The sequence below is a fragment of the Hordeum vulgare genome, chromosome 2H (genome assembly GCF_904849725.1).
Source record: "Hordeum vulgare subsp. vulgare chromosome 2H, MorexV3_pseudomolecules_assembly, whole genome shotgun sequence".
Taxonomy (NCBI): Eukaryota; Viridiplantae; Streptophyta; class Magnoliopsida; order Poales; family Poaceae; genus Hordeum; species Hordeum vulgare.
This window is the reverse complement of record NC_058519.1, coordinates 164,350,247-164,366,750: the sequence shown is the minus strand read 5'-3', so window position 1 is coordinate 164,366,750 and position 16,504 is coordinate 164,350,247. Positions and strand designations below refer to the sequence as shown.

Here is a 16,504-nt window from a genome sequence, read left to right as displayed (position 1 = left end):
GATGGAGCATTGTCCCATGTGAGGAAATAAAAGAGGCCAAAGATGCCCACCAAAAAAAAGGAGGCCAAAGAGCCCACACAAAAAATGAGAGAAAAAGAGAGAAGGGACAATGCTACCACCCTTCCACACTTGTGCTTATTAAGCACCATGATCTTCATGATTGAGAGTCCCTCGTTTTGTCACCACCATATAGCTAGTGGGAAATTTTCATTATATAACTGGGCTTGTATATTCCAATGATAGGCTTCCTCAAAATTTCCTTAGGTCTTCGTGAGCAAGCAAGTTGGATGCACACCCACTAGTTTTCGTTAAGAGCTTTCACATACTCTTAGCTCTACTGCATCATTTGTATGGCAATGCCTACTCTTTCATGTTGATATCTATTGATGAGCATCTCCATAGCTCATTGATATGCCTAGTCAATGTGACCATCTTCTCCTTGTTTGTCTTGCAACCTCCACCATAGTCCACACCACTTATAATGCTAAAACCATGGCTCACGCTCATGTATTGCGTGAGAGTCGAAAAAGTTTGAGAAAGTAAAGGTGTGAAAACAATTACTTGGCCAATACCGGGGTTGTGCATGATTTAAATTTGTTGTGCAAGGATGATAGAGCATAGCCAGACTATATGATTTTGTAGGGATAACTTTCTTTTGGCCTTGTTATTTTGAAAGTTCAGGATTACCTTGCTAGTTTGCTTGAAGTATTATTGTCTCCACATCAATAGCAAACTATTGTTTTGAATCTAACGGATCTGTACATTCATGTCACATAAGAGGAGTTACAAAGGACATCTATCCTAGGTAGCATGAAAGCATAAAAAATTCATTCTTTATCACTTCCCTACTCGAGGACGAGCAGGAGTTAAGCTTGGGGATGCTTGATACGTCTCCAACGTATCTATAATTTTTGATGGTTTCATGCTGTTATCTTGTCAAACTTTGGATGTTTTATATGCCTTTTATATCTTTTTTGGGACTAACCTATTAATTCAGTGCCAAGTGCCAATTCCTGTTCTTTACGTGTTTTTGACCCTTTTTCAGGCGGAGTCCAAACGGAATAATTCTTTCGCGATGATTTTTTATGGAAAATATCAAAAATACCGGAAGAAAAAGATACCGGAGAGGGGTCCCGAGGAAGCCACAAGCCCAGTCGGCGCGGCCCCCCTCTAGGCCGCACCAACCAAGCTTGTGGGCCCCTCAAGGGGCCACTTGATGCAACTCCACCGCCATCTGGTCCTATAAATCCACAAACCTCCAGAAAGAAACCTAGATCGGGAGTTCCGCCGCCGCAAGCCTCTGTAGCCACCAAAAACCAATCTGGAGCCCGTTCCGGCACCCTGCCGTAGGGGGAATCCATCTCCGGTGGCCATCTTCATCATCCCGGCGATCTCCATGACGAGGAGGGAGTAGTTCTCCCTCGGGGCTGAGGGTATGTACCAGTAGCTATGTCTTTGATCTCTCTCTCTCGTGTTCTTGATATGTCTTGATCTCGATGTACCGTGGGCTTCGCTACTATAGTTGGATCTTATGATGTTCTTCCCCCTCTCCCTTCTTGTAATGAATTGAGTTTCCCCTTTGGAGTTATCTTATCGGATTGAGTCTTTGAGAACACTTGATGTATGTCTTGCACGTGTCTATCTGCGGTGATCAACTTGCGAGTTTGTGACATTTGGAACCTATGCATATGGGTTGGCACACGTTTGATTCATGTGAGTACTCGATGTATGTTTTGGTGATCAACTTGTGGGTTCGTGACATTGGGAACCTATGCATAGAGGTTGGCACACGTTTTGACTCTCCGGTACAAACTTTGGGGCACTCTTTGAAGTTCTATGTGTTGGTTGAATAGATGATTCCGAGATTATGTGATGCATATCGTATAATCATGCCCACGGATACTTGAGGTGACAATGGAGTATCTAGGTGACATTAGGGTCTTGGTTGATATGTATCTTAAGGTATTATTCTAGTACGAACTCTATGATGGATCGAACGGAAAGAATAGCTTCGTGTTATTTTACTATAGACTCTTGAATAGATCGATCAGAAAGAATAACTTTGTGGTGGTTTCATACCCGACAGTAATCTCTTCGTTTGTTCTCTGTTATTAGTGACTTTGGAGTGAATCTTTGTTGCATGTTGAGGGCTAGTTATATGATCCAATTATGTTATCATTGTTGAGAGAACTTCACTAGTGAAAGTATGAACCCTAGGCCTTGTTTCCACGCATTGCAATACCGTTCGTGCTCACTTTTGTTACTAGTTACTTTGCTGTTTTTGTAATTTCAGATTACAAAAACCTATATCTACCATCCATATTGCACTTGTATCACCATCTCTTCGCCGAACTAGTGCACCTATACAATTTACCATTGTATTGGGTGTGTTGGGGACACAAGAGACTCTTTGTTATTTGATTGCATGGTTGCTTGAGAGAGACCATCTTCATCCTACACCTCCCACGGATTGATAAACCTTTGGTCACCCACTTGAGGGAAAATTGCTACTGTCCTACAAACCTCTGCACTTGGAGGCCCAACAACGTCTACAAGGAGAAGGTTGCGTAGTAGACATCAGCGACCGACGAGCACGCCAGCACCGCCGCGCTCTCTGTCCCCCGCGCCCTCTCTCCCCCTCTGCCCTAACCTCCCCTGCGTCCCTCTCTCGCTCCCGCAGGCATGAGGAGCGCCATGAAAGGAGCTCGCCGGGGCTCGCCGCCGCCGGGGATGGAACCCTCGGGGCCGAATCTACTCGTCCCCACCACAAACTCCACCGGATCCGGCCGAAGGGGACCGGATGTCGCGCCAGCACCAGCCCCATCGCCATGGCCGTGCTCTCGTGTGGAGCACGAGCGAGGACGATGACGAGCAGGCGCTCGCCACCCCGTGGGCCTCGCCCGCCGACCAGGCCATCGCCCAGGCCCAGCGCCACCTTGGCCCAACTTCCTCCCCAGCCGGCCCATGAGGCCAGGGTGAGCACCCCCTGCCCTGCCCTATTCTGCGCCGTAGGTGCTAGATAGTATCTTGTGCCGCGTGCTGTTTTAGCCCATCAGTTAGTTTCGGCCCGGTAGTATTATTTTAGGTTTACTCAGATTTCTTTAATTTTAGGATTTAGCGGATTTTTAAAATGCCCGTAGATATTTAACCGAGTGTGGGATCGCGAAGATTTGTATATGGAACTTGTGTAGTTTTCCGCATAGATTTATATTTTGCAATTTGCATGCATGTTTGAAATGATTTGACTTGCCATATGCCTAGAAACGCGTGCTGTCCTATTATGTTAATCGTCCCGCATTTATTATCGTGCGTGTCTGGATTTCTCAAACTCTGTAGATAAAATGCTCATGTTTTTAGAGACCTTTTGCCATGTATGTTAGAATAGTTATTTGCATTTTTTGCATGTAGCATTTCGTCGCTAGTTTGCTATTTCGTGTTTAGGACATTATCTCGCATATACGTGTGGCGATATTATTGTTGTGCAACCCCACATGTTATATATGTTTTCGGGGTAGAAAAATCCATAGAATTTAACTGTGTATTTAGTTCTAGCTTTTGAGCAAGTTAGTTTGCGTGATATTTTGCCATGATGCCCTTTCTTTATTTTGTGGGATTTATTCCGTGCATAATTTGAAGGAGTTGTCAACTAGAGATATGCCCTTGGGTGTGTAGACTAGCCCCTGGTAATTTTGGTTGCAATAGAAATCCATGTTTAGGTGTGGTTTGCTTGCTCTCAATATGCTAGGAAATAGTGCTGATTTGGAGATGCTGAAATATTTCTAAGTCTGAAATCTGTTATATTTTGTTGCTGTCTTGTCATGAGTTTATTTGGTGATCTGTAGCTCTTTTGAGGTTGGTGCAATGGAGTTAGTTATAGACTTTAGGATTCTCTAGCATGCTGTCAATTTGCATGCTATTTGGAGTCATGTAGCTTATGGTTTTGCTGCAGTCAATATGCCTTCAGATCGAAAACTGCAGTGTCATAAACTAGTATTTTCACCAAGTCTGAAACAGTGTGTGAGATGCCATTTTGTGACTTCTTTTCCTAGTGATCCATGCTTTCATGCTAAATGTTATTAGTAGTTTGTGATAGTGCATCTTGCCCTCTACTGTCTCATGCCTTGGTTGATCATATTGGTTTTATGTAGCTCGTAGTTGTGCGGTGTAGAAAATGCTATGTGGCTGATTTTGGCAGATTGTAATGATTTCTTGTTTAGCTCGTAGTTGTTGAACCGTTGCTCCGTTTTGAACGTGTCCTATATGAAACTTGCTTAGAATCTCGTGTAGTTTCATATTATATTGCTGGTTGTGTGTTTGAAATGCTTGTGACTGTCGTTGCACACATATTGCATTCATGCCATCACATCTTGCGGAGTTTGTATCTTTTGAACCGTAGCTCCGTTGGAGTTGTTCTATATGTGTAAATTGATTGAAATGACGCATAGAATCACGTGAACCTAATTATTTTGCTGTTTAACAAACATTTAAACGTGTTAATTCAGATCTGGACAGAATTATAAATTAACATGTGAGGTCGTTTCGGAGATGCTATATGTCATTTCCGACCTCATTTAAAATGCCTAGATAGGTAGATTAATTACGCTTCACCTCTTGCCATGTTTAACCACATCTAATATTACCGTGTACCTAATCAGGATAGAACTAAATAACTTCGTATGTGGAGTTCCGTCAATAAGCAACTCGTTGCATATTGAACTTCACTTAATGTGTAGTGTTTGATTGTTGTGAATTGTCATGCCATGTCTTGCATATATTCAAATGATCATGCATCATATGTGGATTGCATCTTGTCGTGCATGTGCCATGGTGAATACCTGTGTTGATGCCTGTTTCCAGTTTGCTTCGTCTCGATAGAGTTCCGACCGCTTCGAAGAGTGATGATCCGTTCGACTACATCGGTTCGTGTGCTTCACGGAGTCATTCTTCTTCCAAGCGGGATCTCAGGCAAGATGACCATTTCCCCAGATACCATTACTATCATTGCCATGCTAGTATTATCGTTTCTGTCGCTATGTCTCGTTGCCTACCACATGTTAAATATCAGCCTCTCAACATTGCCATGAAAAACTTCAACCTGTTCACAACCTAGCAAACCACTGATTGGCTATGTTACCGCTTGCTTAACCATGTGTTAGCGTTGCTAGTTGCAGGTGCAGTTGCTTCCATGTGATTACATGGGTTCATTGTTATATCATCCTATTAAATGCTATTTAATTTAATGCACTTATATACTTGGTAAAAGGTGGAAGGCTCGGCCTTTCTAGCCTGGTGTTCTGTTCCACCTTTGCCGCCTTAGTTTTGGCTACCGGTGTTATGTTTCATAATTGAGCGCTCCTAACACGATCGGGGTTGTTATGGGGACCCCCTTGATAATTCGTCTTAGATTAAAGCTGGTCTGGCAAGGCCCAACATTGGTTCTACATTTGCCCAACATATTAATTCTGTTAATACTGAAATGCATAGGGAGTTAGCGCTACCCAAGGAGTAATTCAACATAATACAGGGGGGCCAGTGCTGTTGGTGCTGGTCCAAAACAGAGCCACTTGCGGGGCCACCCGGGGCAACTCGGGGGATTTCTATCTGGCCACCGTACATATTGCTCATCCGTCGTGTCCTGAGAACGAGATACGCGGCTCTTATCGGGTTCCTCGACACGTCGGGCGGCCTTGCTGGATTAGTTTTAACTTTGACGAATGTCTTGTGCATCGGGATTCCGGCGAAACTTTGGGTAATCTCAGAGTTGAGGTTTTCTACTAAGGAATCCGACGAGATCGCGAGCTTCGTGATTGAGGATTTCTATGCGGCTTGTGGTAATTTGTGATGGACTAGTTGGAGCTCCCCTGCAGGGTTAAATCTTTCGGAAAGCCGTGCCCACGGTAATGTGGCAACGTGGAAACTTTGTTTACCACTGGTTCTAATTAATTTGAAGTTAACTTAATTAAAATATGCCAACTAAGTGCGTAACCGTGACTGTCTTTTTCGCGAGTTCCTTCTCCGATCGAGGACACGGCGGGGTTATGTCTGACGTAAGTTAGTTCACGTACGCTATGCGTAGATCTTCCCCCTCTTTATTCTTGTACATGTAAGTTAGCCACCTCACATATGCTTAGTCGCTTGATGCAGCCTCACCACTTAACCATACCTCTCCTATTAAGCTTTGCTAGTCTTGGTACCTTTGGAAATGAGATTGCTGAGTCCCCTGTGGCCCACAGATTACTACAACATCAGTTGCAGGTACAGGTAAAGGTTTCTTGCCGCGAGCGCGTTGATTGTTCATTTGGAGTTGCTTCTTCTTCCTCTTCTTCACCGATCTAGGATGGGTTCTAGGCCAGCAGCCTGGGATAGCAAGGATGGACGTCGTTCTCTTTTCTCATTTGTTTTCATTCATAGTCGGACCCTGCCCTTCTTCATGATGTTTACGTATTGTACTGATGTGACTCTGATGTAGCTTGTGCCGAGTGTAAGCCAATTCCATATATCTCATTTTTTCAGTAGATGTACTTGTAACGATATCCATTCTTCCAAAACGACGAGATGCGCGTCTATCCCTGACAAGGCCCTCGTGCCAAATTGAGGATAGGATCACACCTTGGGCATTACACTCGAGGACTAGAATACAGAAGCTCGAGAAACACACGAGTCAGAGGAAGCAACAAATATCTGAGTACAGACATTAAACAAGGGGTGCCTTAGAGAAGGCTAGGAAAAAGATACAACAATCGAACGAGGCGAGGCCTCCTGCCTGGGAACCTCCTAGCGGCGGTGGCGGCTAGGGCTTGGTCAGACACGGGGTTGCGGGGCATAGGGAAGCACTCCGAGGGGCTCGTCGGACTCCTGGAATGACAAGGAGCACGATGAGTTGCTCAGGAGTGGCTAGCTCAAGCTACAACGACGGCGGCGACGGGGACACCGACGTTGAGATGTCGGACATGGCGGGAGCGGTGGCTAAAGGGCACAAACGACCATGGGGAGAGGGGGAATGTGTTCAGCAGCTCACCGCGGTGAGAGGGAGGTGGTCAGTGCGCCCGGGGAAACTCTGTTGGAGACGAATCGAATGACTGCGGCCGGCGAGTCCGAGGTTGAAGAAGACATCGATTCCGTTGTCGTCGGGCTCCGTTGCTCGGGTTCTTCTACGAGGACGATCGGGGAGAGGCGGTGGGGCTCTAAGGCACTCCAGAGAGGCAAGTGGTGGCCGGTGGCCATGGGTGCGACGAGCGGCCGTGACGGCAACCCTCGTCCATGGTGAGAAGGAACAACAGGGGCGAGGGAGAGAGAAATGTGTGTGTGGGGGGGGGGGGGGCTAGAGATCGATCTAGACGGCAACGGGGATCTATCCACGGCATCGACGTGGAGGCAGGCATCCAGGAGGTGGCACTCGGGGGGCGCGCATGCAGCGAGTACACGCTCGGCGTCCAACTGGCTCGAGGTTGAAGACAACCTTTCCCCTGGTGGGCCGGGCCTTTGGATGGGCTTTGCAGGTAAGCCAGGTGGGTCTTTTCCCTTTATGTTTTAGTTTTGCTTTGTGTTATGATTTATTTTAAAATAGAAAATCAGTTCTTTAAACTTCTGAAAATATTTATGTGGTTTGTTCAAATATATCCAGAGCCACTTTTCAACTTTCAGAATTATTGGATCTATAAAATTATTTATAGCGTTTATAAATCCAATGCAAATAATATTTGTGTTAACTCAAAAGCCCAAGATAATATTTTGTGACTCCAAAAATTATTGGTTCTAATTTAAACCCTTGCCAATATTTTCACAGGATATAAGGAACATTTTCTTGGAGTTATTTGAGGAATTTTTTCTATGGCTTATTTGACAAAAATTCTTTCTGAGGCTTGACCATTTCTCAATTCAAATTCATTTGAATTTAAAAATGCAGGCATGAATATGCAATGACAAGAAAGTCTAAACTAGGGTTGTGAGAAAATACACGTTCAAATTAGTTCATATACATTGTATATCTTTTGTACACATTTTCATGTACATGAGAAACATTTTTAGTATAGGCACTTAATTTTTTTGAAATGCTTGGTTATTTTTTATCAAATGTTCTAATTAAGTTTATTTTTCAAAATATATATTAAGAATATCTGGTAGTATTAAAAATAAAAAAGGAATGAAGAAACGAAAACAAAAAACATGAAAAAGTAAAAAAAGACTAGCGCTTCAAGGCCTGTGGCCTCCCGTGCTGTGGGCCTGCCCACTGTCGCAGCGGCTTTTGTTTGTCTTTTTTGATAACAACTGTCGCAGCGGCTTGAGGCGCAAGTTCGCTGCGTCGCGGAAGCGGCAGACATGAATTCACCGCGCGCTACAGCTTCGCACGGTTGGGGTTGTTTCTGTTAGGATTTAAACTAATTATGTTAATTAGGGAATAATCCTCCCTTGTACAGAAACGCTTCGTGCGGTTCCTAGCCAACCGATGCCGCGGTTTTTCCACACCCCCACGAGCGGACGCATCCGTTCGTGGCGACGGTTCCACGTGTATTTAAACTTCACATATCATCAATGAAAGATGAGTACATTCTAAATACGTTATCAGCCCGTAACTCTACCGAGAGCAGAGAAAAGGCAAAACAACTCCGGCGAGAGTCGCCGGAAAAGAAGAAAGAAGGGAGGAAAGAAGAAGGTAAGAGGATGCCTCGTGGTCTCCTATCCTTCTTCCTGCACCTCGTTCGTGACGGCGGTCGACGTCGACAGAGCCGTCGCCGTCGCCATGGTGTTGGCGGACTTCGCCGCCACAACCGCCACGCCCACGATCTTCGCCGGTCCGGTGGCCGTCGGAACGATTTCCGCCGCCGTGCACCACGTCTTAGGCATGGCGCCCGTGGTCGCCACGGTGCTGGGCCTTCCGGTGCTTCACGTGAACCGGCGCCGGCGCCGCTCCCGGCCTGGATTCTTGCCGGACCGGCTGCTCCGAACCTGTACGCGGACGAAGTACTCGAACCTGTGGACGGAGCAATGGAAGTCGACGCCGTTGAGCCGGAACTTGCGGCGCCTCCACCACCACATCCATGCCCAGTGCACGGATGGGGGCCATGCGTGACTCCGTCGCAGTCACCACCACTAGACTACGAGGTCCAGGAGGAGGCCGAACCTGCGCCGCCTATGCCGCCCGCGGAGCCCGCGCAGCCGGACTCCCCACGTCTTCCGTCTCCGACGCCGGCGCACGAGGCGGCCGGCGCTGGGGCTTCTTCGTCGAGCGCTAGCCTCGGGCTGCGCCTCCCCGCGCGGGCTGTGGCGCTAGGGGACGTCTTCGACAACTCGGCGAGCAGCTTCACTGGCCCATCGGCGCCCCGCCGCTGGCACATAGTGCCGCGCGCCGTGCTGCAGCGCAGCCGCGCGGTGAATCTCGGGCTGGCCAATGGGCACTCCAATGGAGTCGCGCCCGGGACACACCTTCCTGGAGGATCTTCTTCAGAGGAGGACGCTGCGTTGGGGCCTTCTGCCTCGCGTCACTGACAGTCGCCGGTGGCGGAGGTTGATGGTGGTGGTGCCGACAGCCACCGCTTGAGATGGATGAGGACGAGTCGCTGGGAACCAGAAACATCCCGTCGCCTCCTTATCCTCTCGGGCGTGTGTATGGGCTGGTGGACATGCATCAAGCTAGGCCTAGTTTGGCTAGTGGGCACTAGCCCATGCTGTACGAGCAGCAAAGAAAAAAAAAGAATAAAAAAACGAAAAGGATAGGTGGCTTAGCCACGGTAGTAGGCAGTACTATGGTAGCCTATTGTCATTATTTTTTGTTTTCTTTTCTGATTAACTTCTAGTTTTTTTCAGTTTTTGTACATAAGTGTTTGTTAGTAATTTCTAACATAGTACTATGTAATATCTGCTTATTGAAATGTCAACATGTGTATGTGTGCAATTTTTAATTGCTATATGTTGATTATGCTTGAAAATTATATGACTACTTTCAGTTTTTGCACATATCTTATGGATTGCATCTAATGCAATGTATGCTTTGTTCACGACTGTGGGGTCTACACCACATGGTGATTACCTTCAAAGTGTTTTAAATAACACAAGGTTGTACAAAGTACCATGAGATTAAGGTATGCACTACTTGGTAGTGATTACCTCAAAGCGAAAATGAAAGCACGCATATTATGGCATGAAAATAGCCATACGAGTGTCTACGCCACAAAAGTGGCGATTACCTCTATATGTTTTACAAAACAAAGATCTACGCCATTTCATGGTGATTATCTTTTGTAGACAGTCATATTTTAGGTCGTTTAGGCTTTTCCTAGACCTTTATATTTAATCAAGCATTTTATTTTACACACAATTAATTTACATGAGTGTAAATTAATGCGCATGATATTTTTCATGCAGGATATGGCTGACATATCCAAGAAGGAATTTGCTGAGCTTGCCATTGATGGCACAAATTATCTGACCTGGGCCATGGATGTCAAGATTAACTTGACGGCCAGGAATCTGATCAGCACTATAACCACACCTACTCAAGGTACTCCTGCTATCGCAGATACGGCAAAGTATGCTTCTTTGCACTTCATTCGACACCACCTTGATCCTGCTCTGAAAGAAGAGTATATGATGGAGGAAAATCCTCTATCATTGTGGAACTCCTTAAATGAGCGTTATGATCAACAAAGGTCAGTGATGTTGCCTGAAGCGCAAAGAGAATGGGCACTTATCCGTTTCCAGGATTTTAAGTCCGTTGCAACGTACAATTCTGATGTGCATCAAATCAACTCTAAGTTGAGATTCTGCAATAGTGCAGTTTCGGATGCGGATCTCATTGAAAGGACACTCTCTACTTTCCATCCTAATATGAGGATTCTTGCTGAACAACATCGTCAGCAGAAATACAAGAAGCATTCTGAGTTGATATATGCACTCCTTTAGGTAGAAAAGCACAGTGAAATTCTCGATAAGAATAATATGTCCCGTCCAACGGGAACACTGCCGCTGCGTGAAGCACATTTTAATTCTCAGAATACTCAGAAGTCCCGTGGTCCCAAAAGGAACCATAGGAAGTTTAAAGGAAAGTGGAGACGCAATGGGAATCATAATAGCAATGGAGTACAAAAGAGTAAGAATCATTTTAAGAAAAATGATAAGGGTACCAGCTCTCAAGCTTGCTAGAGATGTGGTTGTACTACTCATCATGCAAGGAAGTGTACTACTTCAAAGCATTTGGTGACGTTGTATCAGCAATCAATTGGCAAGGGCAAGAAGGCTCAAGGGAACCAGTACGAAGCTCACTTCACTGGTCCAATGATTGAAAGTTCTCAAGACGTTCATCAGAACGCAGTTCATGACAACATGGAGAACCAAGACCAGGCTCAGCAAAAGGAAGGACCGCCACTTAATGTTGATGACATGTTGGTGGATTTCACTTCTACTAATGACATATATGGAGATATGCTTTGATCTTCCAATAATGTCATAAGTGTTGTGATGATGTCCTTAGTTATATTGTGTGTTGTAAAATAATTATGTCCTCAGACATATGGTATTGTAATAATTATGTCCTTAAACATAATGTATTATAATTTGTAAGCAGATATACATAATATGTAATGTATGTGTTAATTCTATATGAGATTGGATAAATAATGAATTTTATTCTTTTACTCTATAGAAAACTTCGAGAAACAATCCAATGGAGGAGGAAATTTGTTTAGTGGACAGTGGTGCCTCTAACACAATTCTACGGGAGGTTAAATACTTCCAAAGTCTCAAAAAGAGTAAGGGAAGTGTTATGACAATTGGTGGTCATGGCACGGTAATTGTTGGTTCTGGTCAAGCCACATTTACCCTTCCGAATGGTACAAAACTTGAAATCCAGGAGGCTTTATTGTATCTGGATTCAACTCGTACCCTGTTGAGTTTTAAGGATATCCGTATGAATGGCTACCACATTGAAACTCATGAAGACAATGCGGTTGAAAGCCTACTCATAACTCAGCAGAAGGGATCCGACAAGGAAACCCTCGAGAGACTGCCTGCTCTATCATCTGGACTATATTACACATACATCAAGCCAGAGCAACATTTGGCATACAAAATAATTTTTCAGAATCTTGACAAGTTCAAGATATGGCATGATCGCTTGGGTCATCCTGGTGTGGGGATGATGAGAAAAATTATTGATGGTTCAACTGGACACAACATAACGGTGGCTAATTTCCCCAAATCCTCGGATTCCGTATGCATTGCATGTGCAACTGGGAAATTAATCACAAGACCTTCATATATGAAGATCAAGAATGAACCACTTAATTTTCTTGAACGCATTCAAGGAGATATATGTGGTCCAATTCAACCGTTATCGGGACCATTTAGATATTTTATGGTGCTCATTGATGCATCAACAAGATGGTCCAATGTGTGTTTATTATCAACAAGGAACCATGCTTTTGCAAAGCTGATCGCTCAAATCATTAAACTGAGGGCAAATCATCCTGAACACAGGATAAAATCCATCAGAATGGATAATGCTGCTGAATTTAGTTCACGAGCATTCAATGATTACTGCCTAGCTTTAGGCATAACTGTGGAGCATTCTGTACCATATGTACACACACAAAATGGTCTTGCGGAATCAGTTATCAAAAGGATCAAGTTGATAGCAAGACCACTCCTACAGAATTGTAATCTTCCAACTTCCTGTTGGGGACATGCGGTATTGCATGCCGCAGAGTTGATACAAATTCGACGAACTGCATATCATACATCCTCCCCGCTGCAGTTAGTACGTGGAAATCAACCAAGTATTTCCCATCTTCAAAGATTCGGTTGCGCTGTGTACGTACCGATATCACCACCTCAGCGTACATCGATGGGTCCACATAGAAAAATGGGGATCTATGTGGGGTACAATTCTCCGTCGATCATAAAGTACCTGGAGCCTCTAATAGGGGATTTATTTACAGCCCGATACGCTGATTGCATCTTCGATGAGGACAATTTTCCGGCATTAGGGGGAGAAAAGAGCCACAGAGAATGCCGGGAAATAGATTGGAATGTCAAAGGCATTCAGTCCTTAGATCCATGTACGAATGAATCTGAACTGGAAGTTCAGAAAATTATTAATTTGCAAAATATTGCAAATAATCTGCCAGATGCATTTACTGATTATAAAGGTGTAACTAAATCCCAAGTTCCCGCTATGAATGTTCCAGAGAGAGTTGAGATATATCATAAGACCACTCAACTGCCCAAGAGGGGGAGAAAACTGGACAAAAAGGACAAGGCTTCTCAGAAGCGTCCGCGGAAAGTGAGGATTCCTCAAATAGTAAATGCAGATCAACCGCGTGTTGATATTCAACCTAGTGTTGAAAGACACCTAAAGGATGTTATGCATCCGGAACCCAGCACAACTGTGCACACAAATATTGGTGCTGGGACATCGGTACACCTTGACTCGATTGTTGTGGGAAATCACAGTGAGTTAAAAGGTATTGATGAGATTTCCATCAACTATGTTGAATCAGGAGAATCATTCAACAGAAAGACTACAATTGTCGACATATTTTTCGCCTCAAAGATTGCAAATGACCTGGCATTGGATCGTGAACCTAAGTCCATGGCAGAGTGTATGAAACGCTCAGACTGGTCCAATTGGAAGGTTGCAATAGAGGACGAATTGCGCTCGCTTGCCAAGAGAGGGGTATTTACTGCAGTAATACCTACTCCTCCTAATGTTTTCCCCGTGGGGGCAAAATGGGTTTTTGTTCGTAAAAGGAATGAAAACAATGAGGTGGTGAGATATAAAGCGAGGCTTGTAGCACAAGGGTTTACACAGAGACCCGGCATCGATTATGATGAAACATATTCTCCTGTAATGAGTGGAATCACGTACCAATACTTGATATCACTGGCAATGCAAATGAATTTGTATATCCAATTGATGGATGTTGTGACTGCATATTTATATGGGTCACTTAAGACGGATATCTATATGAAAGTTCCCGAGGGACTGAAGATTCCGGATCCAAAAGCTAACCGCAACATGTATTGCGTAAAGCTACTCAAGTCGTTATACGGCTTGAAACAGTCGGGTAGAATGTGGTATAACCGACTAAGTGAGTTCCTTCTAGAGAAGGGTTACTCAAACAACAATGATTGCCCATATGTGTTCATCAAGAAATCCACTGATGGATTTTGTATAACTTTCGTGTATGTTGATGACTTGAACATCATTGGGACTACACGTGAAATACATGAGGCAAGTAATCATCTGAAGACGGAATTTGAGATGAAAGATTTGGGTAAAACCAAATTTTGTCTTGGTTTGCAACTTGAACATTTTTCTTCAGGAATACTTGTTCATCAGTCGGCTTACATCCAAAAGATACTGGAAAAGTTCAATATGGATAAAGCATACCCATCAAAAACACCTATGGTCGTCAGGTCACTTGACAGAGACAAGGACCCATTTAGGCCTAAGGGTGATGATGAAGAGATATTGGGACCAGAGTTTCCATATCTCAGTGCCATTGGTGCACTAATGTATCTAGCAAACTGCACTAGACCTGATATAGCATTTGCAGTTAATTTACTGGCTAGATACAGTGCATCACCAACAAAAAGGCATTGGGTTGGTGTGAAGAATATTTTCAGATATCTTCAAGGCACAAAGATCTTGGTTTATTCTATTAGAAAAATCAAGAGAGAACCATGGTGGGGTATTGCGATGCTGGATACTTGTCAGATCCCCATGATGCCAGATCGCAGACTGGTTTTGTCTTCTTACATGGAGGTACGACCTTTTCTTGGAAGTCAACAAAGCAAACCTTAGTGGCAACGTCCACCAATCATTCTGAGATAATTGCTTTGTTCGAGGCATCACGTAAATGTGTATGGCTTCGTAGAATGATGAACTTTGTCCAAAGTTCAAGTGGGATTGGTTCGGTAAAATCACCCACTATTATCTACGAAGATAATGCTGCTTGCATTACACAAATGCAAACGGGTTATATTAAGAGCAATATTACAAAGCATATTTCTCCTAAATTATTTTATCCCCATGATCTGCAAGAGAAGGGGGAGATAAGTATTTTGCAAACGAAGTCATGCGATAATCTCGCTGATCTATTTACTAATTCTTTACCAAGTTCTTTATTCCATAAATATGTAAATGGAATTGGTATGAGACGACTTCGAGACTTGCAAAATTCAGGGGGAGAAATCTCCTAGGATATAACCTGTTAAGATCATGAGATCTTTTATATTGCACTCTTTTCCTTTATGAGTTTTCCACATGGTTTCTCACGAAAGGTTTTTAATGAGGTCATATCAATGCAAGCATGGACGATATATGTCATTTTCTCCTTATTTTTTCCACTGGGTTTTAGAAGGAGTTTTTATGGCATATTGTATGTTTTCTTCTCAATTTTTCCCACAGGATTTTGGAGGAGAATATTTCAAAGATGATCGGTCTCAAGGACAAGCGAGGATTAGGGGGAGTGTTAGGATTTAAACTAATTATGTTAATTAGGGAATAATCCTCCCTTGTACAGAAACGCTTCGTGCGGTTCCTAGCCAACCGACGCGGGGTTTTCCCACACCCCCACGAGCGGACGCATCCGTTCGTGGCGACGGTTTCATGTGTATTTAATCTTCACAGATCATCAATGAAAGATGAATTCATTCTAAACAGTTTCGTGGTGAGGCTGGAGAGTTTCGATCTGAACGGATCTGATCGTGTTGTGTATGGCCACCGTCGTACCATTATCCTATATGCTTGCTCCCTCCTTACTTAAATCATCATTATTAGGTTTTAGCCCGAAAACAGCGTAGGTCGTTCGTTACTTCAGTCGTTGTACAGGTCGCAGAGAGGGATTAATCGCCGGCGGCGCGCGGTGACATCGTCTGCCCCCATTCATATTCCGCAGTATGGGGATTAACATTGTAAGTAAAAGAATGAACACTAGAAGCTGTTAAGTACTGCGTGCATCGATCTTTGCGTGAAATTGACGACTATTTCTATCCCAAAAAAACTTAACCATTCTTCACGTTGCTCAACCGTCCTTTAATTGTCTCCCTGATGATGATCTATTTCCATTATCGTCTTATATTTGTTAATCAGAGCAAGGGGCTGGAACGAGTCAATCATGACAGGTTGAGCGCGCTGCCGGACGATGTAATCCTGGCTATCGTCCATATGCTCGACACGGGGACCGCCGTCAGAATCGGCGCCCTGGCGAGACGATGGAGGCGCGTCCCTCGTCTGCTCTCCGATCTCGTCATCGATGTCGCCGACTTGATACCGCATGCTTCGGGTCGCACGGTGGATGATATAATGACGACGTACACCAACTCCACGAGGTGGTTGCTAGCCCCCAGTGAAGAGTGGAGCATTAGGAGCTTGCGCCTTGCGTTTTACCTCACTGACCCTTACCTGCACTGCATCGGAAACGCACTTGTCGAGAGCGGTGGAAGCACAGCCAGGCCTCTGGAATTCACCATACGGGCGGATGTGGACACCTGGTTGGTCGACAAG

At 44.4% G+C, this 16,504-nt stretch overlaps 1 pseudogene; it reads right to left on the bottom strand.

Moving 5' to 3' along the window:
* Positions 1-8,562: 8,562 nt before the first annotated feature.
* LOC123425993 lies at positions 8,563-10,436 on the bottom strand (annotated as a pseudogene).
* Between the last annotated feature and the right edge of the window lie 6,068 nt (positions 10,437-16,504).